This window comes from Phascolarctos cinereus, unplaced genomic scaffold (genome assembly GCF_003287225.1).
Source record: "Phascolarctos cinereus isolate Bilbo 61053 unplaced genomic scaffold, phaCin_HiC Scaffold_5;HRSCAF=322, whole genome shotgun sequence".
Lineage (NCBI taxonomy): Eukaryota > Metazoa > Chordata > Mammalia > Diprotodontia > Phascolarctidae > Phascolarctos > Phascolarctos cinereus.
Genome location: NW_027555958.1, coordinates 227,595,247 through 227,617,368, shown reverse-complemented (window position 1 = coordinate 227,617,368; position 22,122 = coordinate 227,595,247). Strand labels below are relative to the sequence as shown.

The following is a 22,122-nucleotide window of genomic DNA, read 5'->3' as shown; positions in this document are numbered from 1 at the left end:
AGGTAAACATTTCAGACAAATTCAGACAAACATTTATTAGGAATCAATGCCTGTATATGAATCATGCTCCTAGCCTACATTATAAAACAATTCATTGTATTTTTTTGGCCTTTGCATTTTTGCTCTACACTGGGATAATACGACTATCCTTCCCATGGGAACTAGAATTATAACATCCTTCTGGTGAGGCACAGGGCAAATAAAGGATGAATTCTCCTCCCCACCCACCTTCCCAGAAGGAAATATGTATAGCTCTGTCTTCAAACCACATGTGTCCATTTTCCTAAATTTAGTCGACTGGAATGAAATATTATATTTCAAAAATTTATTTCTTAATGATGCAAGAGAAAAGTTATCCTCTAAGAATGAGAAACAATTAGAGTTTGCATGAAAACCTGACATATTTCACAGCAGAATGTGAGGCTGTTATTCAAGAGGGGAACAGCTCTACCGAATTTGAAAACATGATGTCTGGACTGCTTTCCTAATTGATGGCAATATGTACGTTCATAAAAATTTCTCTGAAATGATACAGAAGTCTACCAATAACACAGGCTCATTGACCAGCAAATTAGGTTGTGTCTATATAACTGAAAGAACATCTGGCAAATGGAAATGTCTTAACATCCAAGTCATTCCATTGTGGTGGTGGTGGCAATGTGTTGTTTTTTTTTTTAACCTTATTTTCCAAATGGTTGTTTCTGGTGTCTGAAGCCTCTAGCAAGGCTATCAGTGAGTCAGTTTCATAAGTCTGCCTTATCCAGCTTGCTATTCTTATACAATTTCAGAATTATCATCATTACTGCACATAATATATAACAAAAACAATAACAATATTAGCAGGAAAAACGAATGTTTACTTAGCTCTCCCTTACTGTTAATATGTTCTTCTCCCAATATGGAGGTGAGCTTGGGTCTATGTTAGCAAAACACAAAATATAGAAATGTTCTGAGTATGCCACATACAGTGTGCCCTGCCCTTCTCTCCCATTTTCTCCTAGGAAAAAGATCTTGCCCAAAGAACTAACAGCATCTAAGAATTTGACACAAATGTAGATAAACTATAAATGACAACATTTTATCTGGCAGACTTTTCTCTATTGCTCCTTCCATTATGGAGTGTGTGAGTGTGTGTGTGTGTGTGTGTGTGTGTGTGTGTGTGTGTGTGTGTGTTTTCTAGGATCCAAATCCTCCTTGTCTCTATAAAATGTCTCTTCCAGAGTAGGACTCACTGAATAGCCAGGACTCATGTACTTGTTCTGGTATTCACCAATTAATTCAACTGTAGACTTACTCACCTTTCCACTCTTCTCATGCACCTTTAATCACTCTCTTTCATCCACATCCATGCTGAATCCCTTTAATATCAGAACACTCCCCCCAATCATTACTCCAGTATAAATGCTAGCTTTCCAGCCACATTCCTTCCTTCACCAGATATGATATTAACATCAATAATAAGACCTAGCATTTACATAGCACTTATGGTTTACAGGGCATTTTAATAAAGATTATCCCAACCTTACCACAACCCTAGGTGCTATTATTATTTCCATTTTATGGGATGAGAACACTGAGGCAGACACAGGTTAAGGAATTTTCCCTGAGTCACAAAGCTAGTAAGTATTTGAGGCCAGATTTGAACTGAGGTCCTCCTGACTCCACACCACTTACCTGCCTCACACAAGCCAAGGTACAATCACATCACAACCAATAATAGTCCTAATGCTACATTCTATGGCTCTTATACAGAACTAAGGAATAGTAAACATGTTTTTCTCTGTAGCCTCCTCCGAGCAGCAGCTGTTCCTATCCTTCCTGGGCCTTATGATATGCTCAGTATTTTACACACATCTTTTCTCCTGTCTATCTAATAATCACTCTGTGTAATGAACACATACATATATATTATATAAATTATTGTTATATGTTATTATATTACATAAATATCTAAAACTATGCTATATAATTGCCAGCTGAACTCGTTACAAGTCTAGTGTTCCATAAATTTGACAAACATTTATTAAGTGTTTGCTGTATACAAAGCACTATACTAGGATTGGGAGTGGTTGTTATTATTTGTCCTTCATTCTTGAAGAGGATCGTGATATCAGGGAGGTAATGCCATGACATGCAAGTGAATTGGATTTAAGTGAGGGAGTGCTGTGCAGTCACCAGCCTCACTTTTTCCTCTGAAGCCATTTGGGTCCAGATATAGATCAGGATGACTGGAGATGGCCCTGGATGCAGTGGGAGACCTATGCTAGGATTAGAAGTGTTAAAAAGATCATATATGACATGGTTTCATCCCTGACAAAGCTTACAGTCTAGTAGAGAGATGATACACATGCAAATAGTTATAATATGAATACAACATAGGACCATAGATTTGGAGCTGGAAAGAATGTTAGATCGAGGTCATCAAGTATATCATCAAGTATATTCCCTTCCCATTTTTCAGATGAAGAAAGAACGGAGAAGTTAACTGACTTGCCTATTGTCACCCAAAGGAAGGGAAGTTAATATGATTACGTGCATCAGAGAGGTGCAAATAAAGTGCTATGTGAGCTTGGAGGTAGAAAAGGCCACAGAGTGGGCAGAGGAACAGGACAGGCTATAGGGAGGAGTCAGGCTTAAAAAGATAGCACAATGCAACAGACAGAAGCAGTGAGAAAGAGAACATTCCGAGCAACGAAAACCAAGTGAAGTTTCAAAGCAGACAAATTCATTAATTTTGCAAGGGATGTTCAGTGGTCCATTTTGGTGGGACATAGAGTGAACAGGCAGAAGTGGTAAGGGGCAGCTAGGTGGTGCAGTGGATAGAGCACCAGCCCTGAAGTCAGGAGGACCTGAGTTCAAATCCGGCCTCAGACCAAACACCTGACACTTACTAGCTGTGTGACCCTGGGCAAGTCACTTAACCCCAATTGCCTAAAAGCTTAAAAAAAAAAGTGGTAAGAGCTGAGGCTGGGAGTGGAGGGTAGAGCCTAATTATGGGAGGACTTTGAGAACCAAGCTAGGAATTTGAAGTTTTCTTGAGAGGCAATAGGGAACCTTTGAATGGCTCTACGCAGAGGAATAACATGACTAATTCTCTACGTGAATTAGATTTGTCTGGTAGTGGTATTTTTTTCTTGGAATGAGGGGCAGTAGATAAGAAATATGGAGGTGGGAAGACATGTTGTGAGGCTATTTCAATAGTATGAATAGATATATTCATACTATAGCATGAAGTGGGAATGGAGAGGAAGGGACAGAGAAAGAATTATCAGGACTTGATTCTGAATCCTAGATGCCCCTGTTTAGCGAGGAAATTGATAAGTTGTCCAGCTCCCAGACACTAGTAACCAGGATACTGAAGAATCTTGTGTCTATGCCATGTTAGAACTGGTTAAAGAAATTGGTAGTGCATAGCCTGGAGAAGACTTGAGGGGACATGAGAGCTATCTTCCAATACCTGAAGGGCTGTAATGTGGAAAGGGGATTAGACTGGTTCTGCTTTACCCCAATGAGTAGAACCAGAAACAATGAGTGGAAATTGCAGTGAGGCAAATTTAAGCTTAATTTCAAGAAAAACATGTAACAATTAAAGAGCTACAAGATTAGAATGGTTACTGAGGTCCCTTTTAAGCTCTAAAATCTAGAGATTCTGAAGTGACTGGACAGTTGAGAGAAAGGTCAAAGACAATGCCCAGGTTTCAAATACTGGAGGCCGGGTGAGTTATCATGTGACAACAGAAATATTTAAATGTCCAAACCACCCAGTGGAAGATGACACACAAATACATTCTAGAACGGGAAAGTGATGTTCGCCTAGCACCTCCCATTTTCCCTTATGATCATAGCACTTCTTTTCACTTGTTAATCCAGTGGCAAGCTTTCATGTCATAAAATCATAGAATTTTGTACAGAATAGGAACCTTAGACATAATTGAATACAACTCTCTGCCTGATGCATGAATCTTTAATGGTTTCATACTGGGAATGTGAGTTCTAGTAATGTACTCATTTGAAGAAAATTCTGTTAAAACAAAACAAGCTGGATTCAGTTAAACTAGACAAACCTCTATTAAGCATATACTAAATGCAAGGAGCTGTGCTTTACCTACTGTAATAAAGTGGTTAAAGATTTCCTTGATGTCTTTTCTTTGGTTTAGGGCTTCAAATTGACACTTGAATATATGCATCTGTCTCCTTTTATGTGTTAGAGCCTGTCTCCTCTGGAAAATAGTGAGACATATGCAGAAGTGAGACACATACAAAAAATTGCTCTCATAAATTTGGAAGTGGAAGAGAATTTTTTAAACTTATCCAGGACAAGTAAAGTGTGACCCAAATTATTGAGGCAGTCCATGGAAATGCTAGAGACTCCTTAAAATTTAAGGCTGAAGGACTAAATATGCCAAACCAAATGAGCATCCAACTTGGCCATTCCAAGGAAGAAAGGGTTGAGGGGTTCCTATTTATGGTTGATTGTGTTCAGTGAAGCTTCCTCCCAGTCCTCTGGATATATGGGGAACACATTGACAAGAGTCACACAAGATGAGAGGGAATCCCCTCAGATCACAAATCCACTAAAATACTGAAACATAGCGTTTTTCTGCACTAGAAAAAGAAACAATGAGAAGAGTTTAAAAGAGAAAAAAGGACTTTCTGAGACTGTAGGTATAAACTATCGGAATGCCTTATTTATAGAGATTATAGAATTCTTTCCACTGGATTTTTTGCTGTTGTTCTTCGTTTGTTTTTTAAAGCAAATTCTTCACTAGAGGTATTGCTGTACAGAGAAAGAGTGCTGGATTTGTATTCAAAGGATCTGAATCCTCATCCTGGCTCTTATACTTAATAGTTGCATGATCTTGGACAAGTAACTTAAGCTCTCTATGACTCAGTTTCTTACCTGAGTTCAATAAGGGGCCAAACTAGATGGCCTCTAAGGTCACTTCCAACTCTGAATCTATAATCCTATGGACTGCCTAAGATGGATTAAGTAGTGTAGTAGAAAGAATAATTGATTAGAAGTCAGTACTGTGTTTTGAATTCCAGCTTTGTGACTTAATGCTTATGTGACCTTGGATAAGTCACTTTCTCCATTCAGGGCCTCAGTTTCTTTCTTTGTAAAATGAAGGGGTTGATCTAGATGACATTTAAGATCCCTTTTAGCTGTAAATTTTATGAATCAATGAAGAAAGGGCCTTCTTTAAGGAACTAGGGGAATGGACTGAATAATTTCTTAGATCTTTTCATCCCTATGGTTTTAAGAATTCCTTCAATTTAAAGTGAGCTTAGGGAAGACAGAAGGGAATAAGCATTTATATAGCACTTATTACATGCCAGGCATTGCATTATATGCTTTGCAAATATTGTCTCATATGAATTTAAACAATTTTATTGAACTATGCTTTTCCTCACTCAGTTGTTTTGCCAGCCAAAATTCCTGTCTTCCTTAGAGATCGTACCTCTTTTATTTGTGTCTTAAACCACTCCCCCTGCCACCAAAAAAAAAAAGCCTCTCATGGTTTTTTCCTAGCCTTTGCTCCTGGAGAAGTTGCAGTATTTTGGCAGCCACACTCTGCAAACCAAAACCTCTGTGGCTTTTTGCCTTCTCATCCTGACTTTCCTGCATGTAAGCCTCACTCTCCAGATGTGGTCAGTATCACCACCACCATCTCCATCACCATCACCATCACTACCACCTCTGGAAGTAAAATGGCCCTTTGCTCACGCCCTACTTGTCCACACAATGTCAGGACCATTTTTCAGCACCATGTGCTTAGGAGAGATGTGAGGATTGGAAAGCAACTCTCCTCCACTCACCAGATATCAAGACTCTTTGATACTTACTACCAGGAATACGTTATTCATGTTATGCACATGGAAACCACGATGCAAAGAAGATTAGGTGGTTTACCAAAAGCTGTTTCACAGCAAGTAAATCCCAGCTACCACTACTTACAAGCTGTGTGAGTTTGAGCAGTCACTTTATATCTCTTAGCCTTAGTTTCCTCATCTGTAAAATGAAAAGATTGGGCTATATGGTCTCAAAGGTCTATTCCAGCTCTAAATCTAAATGACACTAAATCAGTGGCAGATTTCTAGACTCCTAGATTTAGATCACTAATGTGTGCTTCTTTTTGTAATACTTTAAGAAAGTGACTCTGGTAATACCCATAAACGATCTTTTTGCATTTTTCCAAGGTTACTGAGAGAGGAAGGACATAGTATATTCTTTATATTTAAAAGTGAAAATTAGGAAAAGGCATCAAAAAGAAGGAAGAAAACGGTTAAAAGAGATGGTTTAAATCTGTATCTCATCTATTCTTTCCTGCAGAGTCAGGACAGCTTCTGTTACATAGAAATCAATATTGTAAAATAATGGGGTGAAATACTTATGTAAATTAAATTATTAATATTATTTCCCTTCAGAGCAATTGTAGAAACACATTGAAAATCAGGTCTGTAAACAGGAATTCTAATTCCTCTCCAGGATGCTCTTCTTCCACCGTGTCTCAGCCCTTCCTCCCAGAGCCTGGAATTACCACACTGGAAGGACCTTGGGTCCCTGAAGCCTCTTCTGATTAGATGACTCTCCTAGAATTTCCATTCCTCTACAGGCTGACTCTAAACTTGTGGTGTGGCCTCATGCTGAGTATCTCCTCTCCCCCAGATTTAAGTTTCCTTTTATGTATTGTCTTTCTCCACTAGATTATAAACTCTTGAGGGTAGGGACTATCTTTTACCTCTTTTTGTATTCACAGCACTTTGTATGGTGTCTGGCACATAGTAGGTGCTTAATAAATGACTCATTGATTTTTCTACCTGCAATTGTATTTCCAGCATTTACAACATAGTGCTTAGCACACAGTAAGTGCTTAATCGATGCTAGCTGACTGATCGGCAGAATTCTTTTACCTGAGGCAAAAACAACTGAGCAAAGGGTTGCAGCGGTACAGAGAACACTTCAAAAAGGGTGCAGCTGCATAGGGAGAGGAGACAGTCACCCCTCAAAGAGGGTAACTTACATTCTCATGGAGATTGAGGGAGAAATCCTGGGAGAGGACCTGGGGAAGTGGTGGCCCAGGGCTAAGTAAGTGAAGGGGGTAGGATCTGTGACTACAGTATAGGCCAGTGCCTTCTAGATCACTTTAGGGTAGAAATGTGTGTGCTGTTCAGACAGATGTCAGGACTGAGAAAAAGCCCTAGCCTCCTCACCCTAGTGACAAGTTTACTAAAAAGTATTTTTAATCAGGGTATTTTTAAACCAATATCATTGGTCATGAAATCTTTGATTGTCTGAGTATCACCTGTCTTGTCCAGTGAAGTAATCCCTTGTGACTGACTAAACAATGGGAGAACTAAAAAGTTACTTCCCTTAGAGTCCAGGTGTTCATAGGACAGTTGTGGATCCCTAGTTATGACAGCAGGCAGCTCCTTCTTAGACAGCTGTTTTGGAAAAATAGGGCTTCTGGGGCCATTTTGTACAAACATCTTTGGGTAAAGCCAGGTCCTGCTTTGGAAGCCTAGAAGTGCTCTAGCCTGCACAGTGTATTACAATTTGTGTAATGTGTTATGCGCTATGACACTAATGTCTCTGTAATCCCAAATGTTAAATGCCTCCCCACCATAACAAACACAACCAAGCCCTCTCATAAATACTTTCCCCACACCATACTCAACAAGAAGAGAGCAACTCTTTTCCAACTGTGCTTTGATGACATGTTTGAGTAATCTAAAAAGTACTTTAAAATTATCTCGGCAATTCCACTTTTTATCAGCACCGTCTATTTGTTACCTCATTACCAAATTCTCTTTGAGTGTTAAGGTTACCCCCGGTAGAGACAGCTGCAAAACTGCAGCAGCAAGTCAAACAGCATATTTAATGACCAACGAACTCCTGGAAATTTAGCCCAAAAGGATACATCATTGTGTCAGACACTCTTAAGCAATATGCTCTTTGGTCTCTCCCTTTAGAAATATGAAACCCCTTGAAACCGCTACCACAAATAAGCGAACCTTTTAAATAACTGCCAAGCCACCTGCTTTTCTCCTGGAACTATCATAAAACCCTCCACATGAGCAAAGCTTACAAAAACTCCATCCTTTTGAAAAAGTTTACGTATTTTATTGCAGAGATTTTATTTACTGGGTTGTTCCAAACTGAAGAAAGAACTCTCTAAGTCCATTCTGTTCAAGAAATAGATGACTGCAAACTAAAGGCTCAGAATTGAGTTCCACGCTAAAGAACCATTCTTTATCTCTTTAATCTTTAGCTGGCACATCATTTCAGATGGGATTCATTTAGAATAAAGAGATGGATGGCATAACTTGTCCAATCCTCCTCCTTAAGTAACTCTACTGGAGGTGGGTAAGGCCAGTGTGATATAAATGAGGCTGTCTGTAGGGAGCCAAAAACATACCAACTCATCTTGGAGTAATTTACCCAGTAAGATGATTTAAAGGACAGTTCAGTGGCACCACTTTTGGAAGGCAGAAGCAGGGGAGAAGGAATATAAATCAAAGGTGACTGGCAGGTAAAGGATATAGGCAGCAATCAGCCAAACCATGTGCATGCACCCTGGCACACATTCAATAAGATCATTTATAAAAATTTTAAGTCAGTACACAAAAGGGGGTCTGGTGCTAACTAAATCCACAGATAGCTTACATGCCACTGAAATAAACACTTCCAGATGCGGGTGTACAAAAACCTTTTGCAGAAAGAAATGTTTTCTTTCATAAATCTGAAAGAAGGGACTCAGTGGGGAAGGGCAGAGAGTTCCAAACTGAGACTTCATTTTGTACAGAATGCCTGTGCTGGTTGGAGTACAATAATAGGTTGGCAGTGACTTTTTCATCAGCATGGCAGAGAGCACAAGAAAGAGAATCAGAAGTCCCAGCTCTGTCACTTTCTAGTGCTACAGCTAAGTCACTTGGCCATTCTGGGCCTCGGTTAGACCCTTAGGATTTAGGCTTGGGAGAGAGTCTAGAGATCACTTTGCCCAACATTTTTAGATGAGGAAATTGAGATCTTCAGAACACTTTTATGAAGAGTAAAAATAAGAGTTGGGATTCAAGCCCACAACCTCTGCTGTGAAATCCAATTCTCTGTCCACCATATTACTCTATCACACTGCCTTTGAAGAAGTGATTTCCATTAGTGAAAATGGCCTGTCAACCAGGAAAAAATACCAATATGTCAAAAGGGCAGTGATGATATCCAACTTCAGTTTTTACACAGATAATTAGTTACTCTTCTCAAGTATTTTGTAGAAGTAGTTGTTTAATTTAGTGATTTCTTTTCTATCATTTTAGGGTGGAAAGTTCATATAGAGATGGATCTGTCTTTCCTCTATAGGTAATAGAGAATGAATTCTCCCCAATGCTCCCTTTATCCTTTTCTGATATTTCTATTTTTATAATACATCACCTTGCAATTGATTTCTTGCTATATTCTGGAAGATAATCATTTTGGTAGTAACCAGGTAGAGCAAGGAAGCTAACCATATTTTAGAAAATCTGGGCTTTCCCAATCAACATCTGTACTGATTCATCTTAGTAACATCTTAAAGGACTGAAAATTTAAAGATATCTGAAAGGTCCCTGAGGGCAGAGACTATTTCATTTTTGTCTCTATATCCCTAAAAACTTATTATAGCTTATATGTAGTAAGGATAGGAAGTGGATCTGTGATTTCACTGCCTTAGGGAACTCCCAGGTGAAGAAGTCCATCTACCAATGCAGATTGGAACCTTCTTTGCAACTCTTAGAGAGTTGCTTTTAATAGTAGAAGTTTAAGTGAATTGCCCAGCATCTTGCAAACAACATGTGTCAGAAGCGATATGAACCTACACCCTCTGAATGCTGAACCTATGCATGGGACCACACTGTCTGCTACAAATAGTAGGTGCCTAATAAATGCTTGTGGGATTAGATTTTATGGTAATCTCTCAAGCATATGTCATCAGCCTCACGGTTATATATACATTACATAAATTACATAACATTTCCAGTTTATAAAGCATCATTTTCACATTAGTCCTGTGAGGTGGGTAGTATATTATCTTCATGTTACATACCACCTAACTGATTCAATGAGGTTAAGGAACTTGCCAACCCACAAACACAAAGGTAATCGATGTTAGAGCTGTGATTCAAACATCAGTCTTTCAGACTCCAAGTTCAGGGCTCTCTCCAAGACACCTTGCTACCCTCTAAAAACTTCTATTCATATAGTGTTTTACAGTTTATAAAGTACTTGTCTGGTAATTGACTTCTGAACGTTTCGAACTTGATGTGACATTAGCATCTCAAACTTAATATGTCCAAAACAGAAATTATTGTCTTTTCTCCTAAATCGTCCCCTATTTCTTAACTTTTCTATGACTGTTGAAGACATCATCCTTCTAGTTACCCAGTTCTGTAACCTCCTCAACTCCTAACCCTCACTCATTCCACATATGCATCCATTGTCAAATCCTCTTGTTTCTGCTTTACAATATCTCTTGTATGAATCTCTTTCCCCTACTTTAGTCCCATATCACCTGTTGTCTGAACTATTGCAATGGCCTGCTAACTGGACTCCCTGCCTCACAAATCTCCCTATTCCAACTGATTTTCCATTTAGCTGCCAAGATAATTTTTCTAAAGCATAAGTCTGACCATGTCATCTCTTAGTCAATGAGCTCTAGTGGCTCCCCATTATTTTTAAGATCAAATATTTTGGCATTTAAAGCTGTCCATAACCTGGTCCCTTCATACCCTTCCAGTCTTAAGCTTTTCTTTCCTTCATGCACCCTATGATCTGGCAACACTGGCCTTATTCCTCACATGCCAAGCTCTACCTCTTGCATCACTGTTCCACCTATGCATTGGTTGTCCATGTCTGTAATGCTCTCCCCCTCACCTCCAACTCTCAGTTTCCCTGGTTTGCTTCAAGACTCAACTCAAATCTTAACTCTTGTGGGAGGCTTTTCCTGTCTGCCCTGATACTGGTGCTTTCCCTTCTAAGACTGCCTTCCATTTACTCTGTATATGTCTTGTTTATACCTGGTCATTTACATGTTTTCTCCCCTATTAAATGTAAACTTCTAGAGGTCAGGGAATATTTTTGCCTTTATTTGTAACCTTGGTACTTAGCTTAAGACTATTTTTTGGTTGTGTGATCTTTGTATTCAAATGATGGTTAAATCTTGGTTAAATACAATACATAAATATTTGATGAACTGAATTCATATACTAACAAAACTCCAACAAGGACATTGCAATTTTGATTTAACCACCATTTATTTACGCCTACCATATGTAAGGGCAGTTAGGTGGAACAGTAGATAGAACACTGGGCCTTGAGTCAAGATGACTCATCCTCCTGAGTTCAAATCTGGCTTGAACAAGTAATTTAATCCTGTTTGTCTCAGTTCCTCATCTGTAAAATTAGCTGGAGAAGGAAATGACAAATGCTTCCAGTATCTTTGTCAAGAAAAGAATCGGACATGACTGAAGTGACTGGACAACAACACCATATGTAAAGTACTGTGACAGAGGGTAGGAATAAAAAAAATCACAGCCAATCCTCTAGGAACTTCTAATCCAGTCAGGACAATGGCATGCACTTAATGGCACCATAAAGTAGAATGTGAAAGTTTATGTAAGGAACAGAAATGCTATGAGATTTCAGAGGTAGGAGGGATCATTTCTGGGTTTGGGGACAGAGATGTCAATAGTGAATTCTCTTTTCACTCTTAAATCACATGGACTATGGTTGATAACTTGTAGGTTCTCCCACACTTGCCATTACTAGTTGGAATTTATTAGCTCAAATGTGACTTCCTTCCAGAAATCTTGCCCAGTTTCCTCAGTCTCCTATAAATCCTCCTCTCTCTATAAATCACTGTGTACTTATTTTGCATCTATCCTGTCTTTACTCTTTCATGAACATGTTTTTATCTTTATAGTCTGGTAGCTCCTTAAAGTCAGGGACCATCTCACTTGATTATTTGTATACTCCATGCCAAGAACATAGAACGTATTTAATAAAAGCTTGTTGATTATTTTGTTAATTAATTATTCCTTTTCCATATAAAGGTGATGCTACCAGCCAAAGGGCATGCCATTTGAATAATTTTTTCTAGTAGCTCTGATGGACTTGTCCTGATCTGTCTTACTCATCTCTAGTCAGATAATCACTAATGATAGCTGACATTTATATAACACTTTAAAGTTCACAAACTATGTTGCATACATCATCTCATTTGATTATTATAACAACCTCGGAAGGTAGGTAATACAGGACTTATTATCCTCATTTTACAGATTAAGAAATTGAGGCTGAGGAGTTAAGTGACTTGCCCATGATGACTTAGCTGGTAAGTACCAGAATTTAAAACCAGCTCTCTATTGACCTCAAGTTGCCACTCTCATGAAGGCTTGCCAGGGTTAGGGGGTACAGAATAAAGCAACCTAGCCAAAAAGGGAATCATCTTGTAATTGGAGAGGTACAGTGGTATGGTGAAAATACACCGGACATGCAAGCAGTCAGAGCATTCCAGCTCTGTTCCTTAGTTCTTGTATCACCAATCAAGTCACTATCTCTTCAGACCTCAGTTTCCTTGTCTGTAAAATGAAAGGATTGTAGACAATAACTTCTAGAACTTCCTTCCAGTTCTTGGTCTTGTGGAATTCCTAAGAGTTCAGTGCTTCCATCAACTGAGCTTAACTTGGTATAAAGATTTTTCTAAAACGACATGAGCCCTTTACCAGACTCAGAGTTGCTGAGTTGTTTTTCACTCGTGTCCAACAAGAGCTGGACCCCATTTGGGGTTTTCTGGGCAACGATATTGGAGTGGTTTGTCATTTCTTTCTCCAGATCATTTTTACAGATAAGGGAACTGAGGCAAGTAAGGGTAAGTGACTTGTCCAGTGTCATACAGCTCATAAGTGTCTGAGGCCAGATTTGAACTCAGGAAGATTAGTCCTCTTGACTCCAGGCCTGGCATTCTATCTGTTGTGCCACTGGGCATGATCAAAAGGTAATACCTGGAATCCAAAGCCCAAGAGTATACCAGGGTATAAAAGAGGTAGTTTGCTTCAAATAACACTCGTCTAAGAAACTGGCTATCTTTTAGGAAAGATTCAGGAGTCACTGGACATGGTAAGCATTAAATAAAATCACAAAACATGGAACTAATTATATGTTAACAGATGGAAAATAACTGGTTACCACAGTGGAATTCATTTCCCATATAGTTATATATGTACAGTCAGACTATCATTTTATTAGAGCAAAGATCAAAATCAGTATGAAATGGGAAGAATAAAAATGACAAGAAGTTATGGCATGCAATTAAAACATCTATTTAGAAAGCTATATATATTAGAAAATGGGAAATGGATAAAAGAACAGACACTGACTAAATATCAAAATTTTCTACAAAAAGTTTATGTGGTGTAGCTCAGTCATCACAATGAGATTAAAAGCACCTAGAAACCACCTCAGTCAAAAAACAACTTGCTCTCCTTGTCAACTGGAGAGAGATGTTAGCCAAGGACACCAGTAATTTATAGCATAAAATCAGTTGTAAAATCTTATGGGGGAGAATGGTGGAAGATTATGAGCAGTACTGTCTCATAAAACATTAAAAGTGGAGAATAAACAAGTTAAGAGAAAATGGTGAGAGATACAATTATGCCAGATCATTAAGGATGGAACTTGAAGGAGGACGAGGAATAGACAAAAAATGGAAGAATTCCATAAAGATGTATACACAAAAACTCTTTCTCAATCAGTGAGAGTGGAGCCAGCACATTTGCACCTTAACATCACAGTCCCAGATGTGGCATATGCGGAAACATACACAGCACTGAAGAAAATTTAAAGGTGGGAAGCGCAGCTAGATTAGACTAAGCCTACAAATAGGAGCTCCTTAATGGAGGTTACACAATTTTGAGGATGTTGACAATAGATTTTTGAGATTTACTTTACCTATATGCAATAAATACCTATTAAGCACCTGCTGTGTGTCGAATACTGTGTATACAATGACAGAAACAAAATAACGGGAAGACTAAGCTATGAGAATAGTCCAGGCAAGGAGTGATGAGCACTTGTATTGGGATGGAAGCTAAGAGTGGGGAGAAGGGGAAGGATTTGAAATATGTTATAGAGATAAGATCAACAAATCAAATTCTTCCAAAACAATGATTACCCAAAAAAAAGGAGACTGAGAAAATATCTATTAACCCATTTATACTTCCTCATCTCTATAAAATATTTATGAGAATAATCTACAGCTACATTAATACATTAAAAGCACTTCTGATGAAGGTATGAGAAAGAAATATGCAGTCTTTCACTTTTCTATAGTGACACAATTGACTGAAGGGTAAGGTAAATGCACGATCAATCTGTGCTTGTTTGTCGACTATTAAAAAATATGACCTCACAGAGCAAAATGCTCTCCTTCAATGAAGGCCATCCTTCACTAAAGTTCTCTCTCTCTCTCATGAATATGTCAAATCATATAAGATGTAAGATGTAAAAACATATGTGATTTTGCTTGACAGCTCTGTGATTGTGAATATCTAGTGAGGAGTAAAGCTGGGAGCTATGTGCACTGTCATAGAGGACATGTAGTACAGAAACCAAATGAAAGAGGACTCCAGATAGATGATGAGGTTTTCCAAATGTTCCTGTTAGCAGATGACATCCATTCTTCATCAAGTCTCAGAGTACTGAGGAACCTCCCAAACGAGATGCATAACCACTCCAAAGATTCCGGCCTAACTGTATACATAAGAAAGTACAAATGGATGAATAACGTCTACTGTCTAAACCAGGATAAGCAGTTATCGTGCAGAACTGGGCTATCTATCAGATTGATGACGAGGGTGGGCAATCTGTGACACATGGGATCGTTTGTCTGCATTATAGCTTAATGATCTTATCACCATGACTGGTTAATATTTATTGTCTACTATTGCATGCAACTAGTCTAATGTATTGATCATTAGGTGAACACCTTTACCTTTAGTAGTGTATTATATCTGGTAGCAGCTAGGTATCACAGTGTATAGAACAACAGGCCTACAGTTGGGAAGACTGGAGTTCAAATCTAGTCTCAGACAGTTAATAGGTGTTTGCTCTGGGGCAGGTCACTTAACCTCTGCCTCAGTTTCCTCAACTCCAAAATGGTGATAATAATAGCACCTACTTTGCAGAGTTGTTGTTAGGATCAAATGAGATAATATTTGTAAAGTTTTCAGCACAGTCGTTGTTATCATCACCACTACCACCATCACCACCACAACTTATTAATTAATTAATTATTATTAATACTTCCTTTTTTTAAACTATGGCAGATCATATCTGGTGACCTAAAAGGCTATATTTTAACCCATCTATACTGCCAAGCACGGGTGGTCTGTACAATCCAGGCCTGGGCAGCCAGACTGTTTACACAGCCTATACTTATGAGCAAGTTCTGGCAGGAATTTGCCATTACTGCTGCCTGGTGGACTACACAGGGAGACAGAAATAATTCAAAACTTCCAGTCACAAGGTCAGCTACTGATGACAGGAAATTTGGTCTTATGCCTGGAAATGGCCTGGGACTCAGCACTTGTTAATGAGTACCCAGAAGCAGGTTACTTCTGCAGAGTGCAATGAGAAGGGTCTCCCACTTGGTTTGGGATGCAGTGAAATGTATCCCCATCTTTCCCTGCTTAATGAGGAAGGTGGCTGCTGGCAGTAAGGTTTTGTCACTGGCAGCTATCTACCTATAAAAATTTTATATCCCTTTATAGGGATATTTCCTCCACCTATGTATTTTGAGACTGTGCAAGCCATTTTATGAGATTTCACACCCAATTGTAGGTGAGCTATTACTATGGCCACAAACCCTCTCAATTTACCAGTAACTTGTGGCTTCTAGATTAATTTGGTCATTGGTGCAAATATATAGGGTGGGCATTTGAGTCACCTGTCAGGGTTCTGAAACCACCAGCTGCCAGTATTCCTGGACCTCTAATATAGGAATGCCCAAGAAGAGGGGGAAGCAATCAGAGGCTGCTTGCGAAGGAAGTGGCTCTGTCCAATACAGTGATATCACTGTAAGAGTGATATCATTCCCCAGCCCTTTGGGATGTTCTGTGCCTAAGAGCTCAAGATGATTCTAGCACAGACCAATAAATATAACTTTATTCAGAGTCACACACATAAAGGAAAAGGAACCTAGGGAACTGGACTCCCCAGAGTTGTGCTATTCTTCCATTTAGAGCTTTGTCTGACTCTCCTGCTCTCCCTCCTATCAACAAACCCAGCTTCAAATTCATGGTATAGATGCCCTTTTAAGAATAACAAGCTCAGAAACCTAAGCCATGTCTGTTTTTGTAAGTTTCCTATAGGTAGCCTCAGAGAGGTAAATAAGGTGGTACCTTTATTAGGGCTACTGTCAGTAGCTGCTGTCTTTCTAATATGGGTAACAATGTCAGCCTCTACAGCATCTGAATATCCCATAGGACTAGTCCTGTAACAATGAAGACCCAGAACATTCCATATGGCAACACTGTACAGCAATAGTTAAAAACAGTGAGTAATTCACTCTCTATTCAACAGTAATAGGCAGGAATATTTGCAAATATCAAGGATGAGTTAATATAAAATGCTTAGTATTAGTGGGCTCAAGTTTAAGAACACCAATGTCAAGTGAGCTCAAAACCATAATCGTTTTTTCCTGAAATTATTAGCAATTTTGACATATACAAGAAAGAATCTCTGAACGCTAGTTTTTTAAAATATTTTGTATAAATATATAAATATACATCAATTGAAACTGTAGCAACTTTTATAAATTTTATGCAGTCCCACTTCTGTTCTCTAAATTTCTCTTTAGTAAGAAAATATGAAACCAGATAGTACATAACAATACAGGGTTGTCACTTGAGATATCTGAATGCTGTTACTACACATTTATTCAGTCCAAGTTAAAAAAAATTTCATTATATTTACAGGTAAAAAAGTAATTATGAATGCTTCAAACATTATTAATCCAGAGGGCCAACATTAATTTTACTCCTGGGAATAATAAACTCTGAATGGGACTTAGTTGTCTAAAATACCTTCTACAATAAAGGGCCCTGGGAGGAAAGGATGAGGAAATCACATTACCACTCAGAATTTCCTTCCATGCATGTAGTAAGTCCAGAGGATACAATTCTTACTTGGAAGAAAATTATTAGTTTTTATAGGATCAGAAAGGAGAGTACTGGTTAAGGTTAGATTAGCTCTAACCTTAACCCTAAATTCATTTCTAACCCTAACCCTGGAAATACACAGATGTTTTTAGGAAAAGAAGTGGGTTTGACTTTAATCCTGAATGTTTTTCAATTGTCCTTTTCCTTGAGCTCTCTGCAGCCTTTAACACTGTGGAGTGCCCTCTCCCTGTCACTACTTTCTTTTCTAGGTTCTTGGGACACCACTAGATTTTGGTTCTGCTCCTACCCATCTGACTGCTCCTTCTCAGGCTCCTTTGCTGGATTCTTATCCAGGACACACCTTCTAATCACAGGGTTCTGTCCTGGGCTTACTTCTCTTCCACCTCTATACTGCATCACCTGGTGATTTTATCAGCTCTCATGGATTTAATTATCATCTCTCTGCTGCTGATTTTCAAATCTATCTATCCCGTCCTAACCTCTCCTGCGACCCTTAAACTCACAACTCCAATTGCCTTTAGACATCTCGAACTGGATGTCCAATATACATCTTAAACTTAACATGTTCAAAATGGGATTCATTTTTCTCTGTAAGCCCTCCCCCCAATTCTGCCTTCCCTCTAGAGTACCACACAATCCTCCCAGTCCCCTAGATTTGCAACCCAGGTATTACCCTCAACTCCTCCCTATCTCTCATTCCCCATATCCAATTTGTTCCCAAGTCCTGTCAACTTTACCTTACAATTTATGTTGAATATGACTTCTTCTTTTCTATGATGCTACCACCACCCTGGTGTGGGCCCTCATCTAATGGGATTTGGATGGCAAAATGAGATGGTCCCTAAATAATAGAGTTGAAGTCCAAGATGCCAAGGATCTTGTGTTTGGTAATGAGATGTTTTCTAATGGCTGTTAATATATTATAAAAATTTAGATACTAAGAGCATTACACAGAAATGAATCATCAGTTTTCACAGAGGCTTTATTTTCAGAACCAGACCCAGTTTGGCATACTAAAATATATTGTTCACAGTTAATTCACCTTCTCACACTTGAGCTATTGCAATAGCCTGCTGGTGGACCTACCTGCCTTAAGTCTCTCCACACTCCAATCCATGTTCATTTCAGCCTCTAATGTGATTTTCCTAACATACGTCTGACCATATCATTCCCTTACTCAATAAACTCCAGTGGTTCCATATTGCCTCTGGGATCAAATACAAAATGCCTTCCTACCTAGCTACCTCCTACCTTTCCAGTCTTCTTACACACCTAACTACCCGATACATACTCTTCAACGTAGTAACACTGGCCTCCTGGCTGTTCCATGATCAAGACACTCCATCTCTTGGCTCTGGGCATTTTCTCGGGCTATTCGCCATGCCTTGAATCCTCGCCCCCCTCACCTCCATCTACTGCCTTCTCTGACTTCCTTTAAGTCATACCTAATATCCCATCCTCTACAGGAAGCCTTTCCCCACCCCTCTTTATCAAAATGTCTTCTGTTAATTTTTTCTCACTTATTCTACACATAGCTAGTCTGCATATATTTGTTTACTAGTTGCCTCTCCTATTAGATTATGAGCTCCTTGAAGGCAGAGTCTGTCTTTGGACTCTTTTTATATCCTCAAGGCTTAGCACAGTGCCTGTCACGTAGTATGTATTTAATAACTGTTTACTGACTGACTGAATTCCTATCCAAAAATCTATTAAAGCACATGTCATCACATAGATTCAACTACTGTGAACGAAAGAAAAGGAAATAAAAACTCTAATAAAGGCCACCGTAATGCATGGTATACATATAGAGTACTTTGATGTTTACAAAGCACTTTACATTCAGTATCTACTACTAAAAACAATCTTCTGCAAGGGTTATTTTATTCTTAGTGCAAATGTTAACATCTCCATTTCACAGATGAGGAATCGGAGGTCCAAAAAGGCAAGGTTGCTTATTTTAAGGTCACATAATTAGTAGATGCACAAACCAGGCCTCAAACTTAGTCTTCTCCCTCCAAGTCCAGTGTTCTAATCCCTCCACTGTGCTTTTTTGTATAAACTCCCTGAAGGAGCTGATTCAGACTGTCAGAGACCATGGAATAGTGTAATATTCGTCAGTAGCAAAATGAAGGGAAAAAAGAAATGTGGAAATAGTTTCACTGCTAGGTATGTGACTATAAATGGGTGAATATTAATAAGATATATGTGTATTTTATATATGTGTATATTACTATGTATATAAGCATGCGGATGGTCATAGAGAACTGTGTTTATGATAGGAAGTCTAGGAGAAGGAACAAAAAAAAATAAATGTGGGGGCAGCTAGGTGGTACAGTGGATAGAGCACCAGCCCTGGAGTCAGGAGGACCTGAATTCAAATCCGGACTCAGACATATGATACTCACCAGCTGTGTGACCCTAGGCAAGTCACTTAACCCTGATTGCCTTGCAAAAAGAAAGAAACAAAGAAAGAATAAATGTGAAAATTCTTTCACTAATAAGCATGTGAGTGTGTGTGTTGTGCATGGAGGGTAAAGTTCTATGGCATTAAAAATAAAAGAAAGTAGAAGTGGGAGTCAATTGACCATGGTCCTAGTTCTGGATATGCCATTATTTAATTAGTAGTTTGCCCACGGCAAGTTACTTAAGCGCTCTTGGCCTCAACTTCCTCATCTTCTAAATGGAGACAATGATACCTTAGAACTGCATGGTTTCAAAAGAAGTTTTATACATCTCAGCCTGTTTAACCTTCATAACAGCCCTGTGACTTCACATATTGGCTGGCTGCTATCCTTCGTTCTTGAAGAGTACCAAAATGACGTTACTACTTTGGGGTCGAGGTACACCATTTCTGACTGTGGCTGATGAGACCATTATGAGCTCAGAGGGCTCTCTCATAACCCTGGTCATCAGATGCCAGAAGCAAATTTCTCTTTCTACTTTACAGATGTGGCTGGCAGGTTAAATGTTTATCTCAAAATCAACTTTAGGAAAGTCACAGAATATCAGGGTAAGAAAGAACTTTGGAAACCTCATCCTACTCATGTCAGAGAGAATATGAGAGAGGGAAAGCAATGTGCTCAAGATCACACAAGTCAGTGTCAGAGCTAATACTAGAATCCTGGACCATGCCCTTTATAACATACCATGATGCTACACAGTATGTGGAAGGGAAGGTTCTCTAAGGTTCTTTCTAGCTCTACACCCTATTATCCAAAGATCTTGCTTTGTAACTAAGTGAGCAGGGCTAGAAGAAGAGGAAGAAATCTTGGAGCACCAGCAGCTCCTTTCTCCTTTGTACTCTAGAAAAGTATAGGTGAACTTCTCAGGTCCCTGAGTACATATCCCATTTTCCACTGGGATACTTTGATGTGAGCTATTTAAACTTTTGTGGTTTTTTTTTTGGCAATTGGGGTTAAGTGACTTGCCCAGGGTCACACAGCTAGTAGGTATCAAGTGTTTGGTCTGAGTCGGGATTTGAACTCAGGTCCTCCTGCCTTCAGGGCCAGAGCTCTATTCACTGCGCCACCTAGCTGCCCCACCTATTTGAACTTTCACTAGGCGTTTTAAAAAGCCCAAACAAACTGGCTGTGTGGTGTAACAGAATTCAGGTCAATACATCTGAACCTAGACTTAAGTATATTTCTCAAATAAATGCCATTGCTATGATACAAAGCTTTGCACTGAGTGCTGAAACAACCTCATGATGAGATTATAACTAATGATCAGAGAATCATTTAGTCTAGGTCAGAAATGGAAAAAAAAATTGTGAGGTCACATCTACAAAGTTTGCTTAAGTTCCTAGTTCAGTTTATTTTTTTTAAAGCTTGACCACCACTACCGCTTCCTTTTGTGGCAGTCTTAAAAACTTCATGATTAGGACATTTTCCCCCTCATGTTAGATATTTTACTTAATTCCACCCATTACTCCTAGCTGCCCTCTTAGGTCACCTCTCAAAAATCCTCTTCTCTCCTTGGTTCCTATACCCTTCAATTACTTGTAGATTATTATCATCGTTGGCTGTTTCCCTTTTCTTCCTTAAACTCATTCCATTGCACCAACCTCTTAGTCATACTTTGGCTAAACTATGGGTTTTATATTTTTAATATTTCCTTCTAATCTTTCCCTCAATTTCATCAACTATTTAGATCCTCTTTCCAGCAATCCTGGGTTTGTCTAAATCTCCATCTGGGCTTTGGCAGAGCTGTCCATGCAGCTCTTCCTAAGTCAGGTCTGCTTTTGCAACAGAAGTACAGAGTTTTAATTTTATTTTTCGCTATTCAATGAAGAGAAGCTCAAACTGTGCCCAGTATAGGAAACAAACTGTCTATGCAAAAAGATGTATCACACCCACACACAGTATCCCAATTGTGAGCTTAGGAGGGATAGGACATAGTCCAGTTATATAAATAAAAACATTTAAATTAATCAGAAAGGTAACAGTAGCAGAACAACTGTAGTTACATATGAAAGAACTTGTTCTCATCAACACATTAAGATCTCATATAATGAATAATAAATTAACTGGATCAAGAAAGGGAAAGAAAGTCATATCAGTTAATAATGTGGAAAAATGTTCTTATGAGGCAGTAGGTCCTGTTTTATATGAGTTACTTCAATATATAATTTTTCCTCTAAACAGGGAAAATCTCAAAACAAAGGCCTCCCAAGATGACAGGTTAAGAGGCATCTCCCAAGATGGCCTTACAAATAAAAATAATACTATTCTTTGGGTGGATGAATTACCAAGTCTTTAATTTTCAACAAAAAAGTGCCTGGTCTAAACTTGAGAGGTGTACAGTTTGAGTACCCTTCAGCTTAGTTCAAAGTTGGTCAAGAAAAAAATCTTTTCTTCTTCCAGTATGAAGTCTATCACTTGGGAACAGGACATTTGACAGAAGTGATTATCTCCA

At 38.8% G+C, this 22,122-nt stretch overlaps 1 protein-coding gene across 4 annotated transcripts in view; it reads right to left on the bottom strand.

Annotated features, from left to right (window-relative positions):
- SUPT3H (SPT3 homolog, SAGA and STAGA complex component) overlaps positions 1-22,122 on the bottom strand; it is a 652,600-nt gene that overhangs the window by 77,432 nt on the left and 553,046 nt on the right. The gene's annotated exons all lie outside the window — the stretch shown is intronic.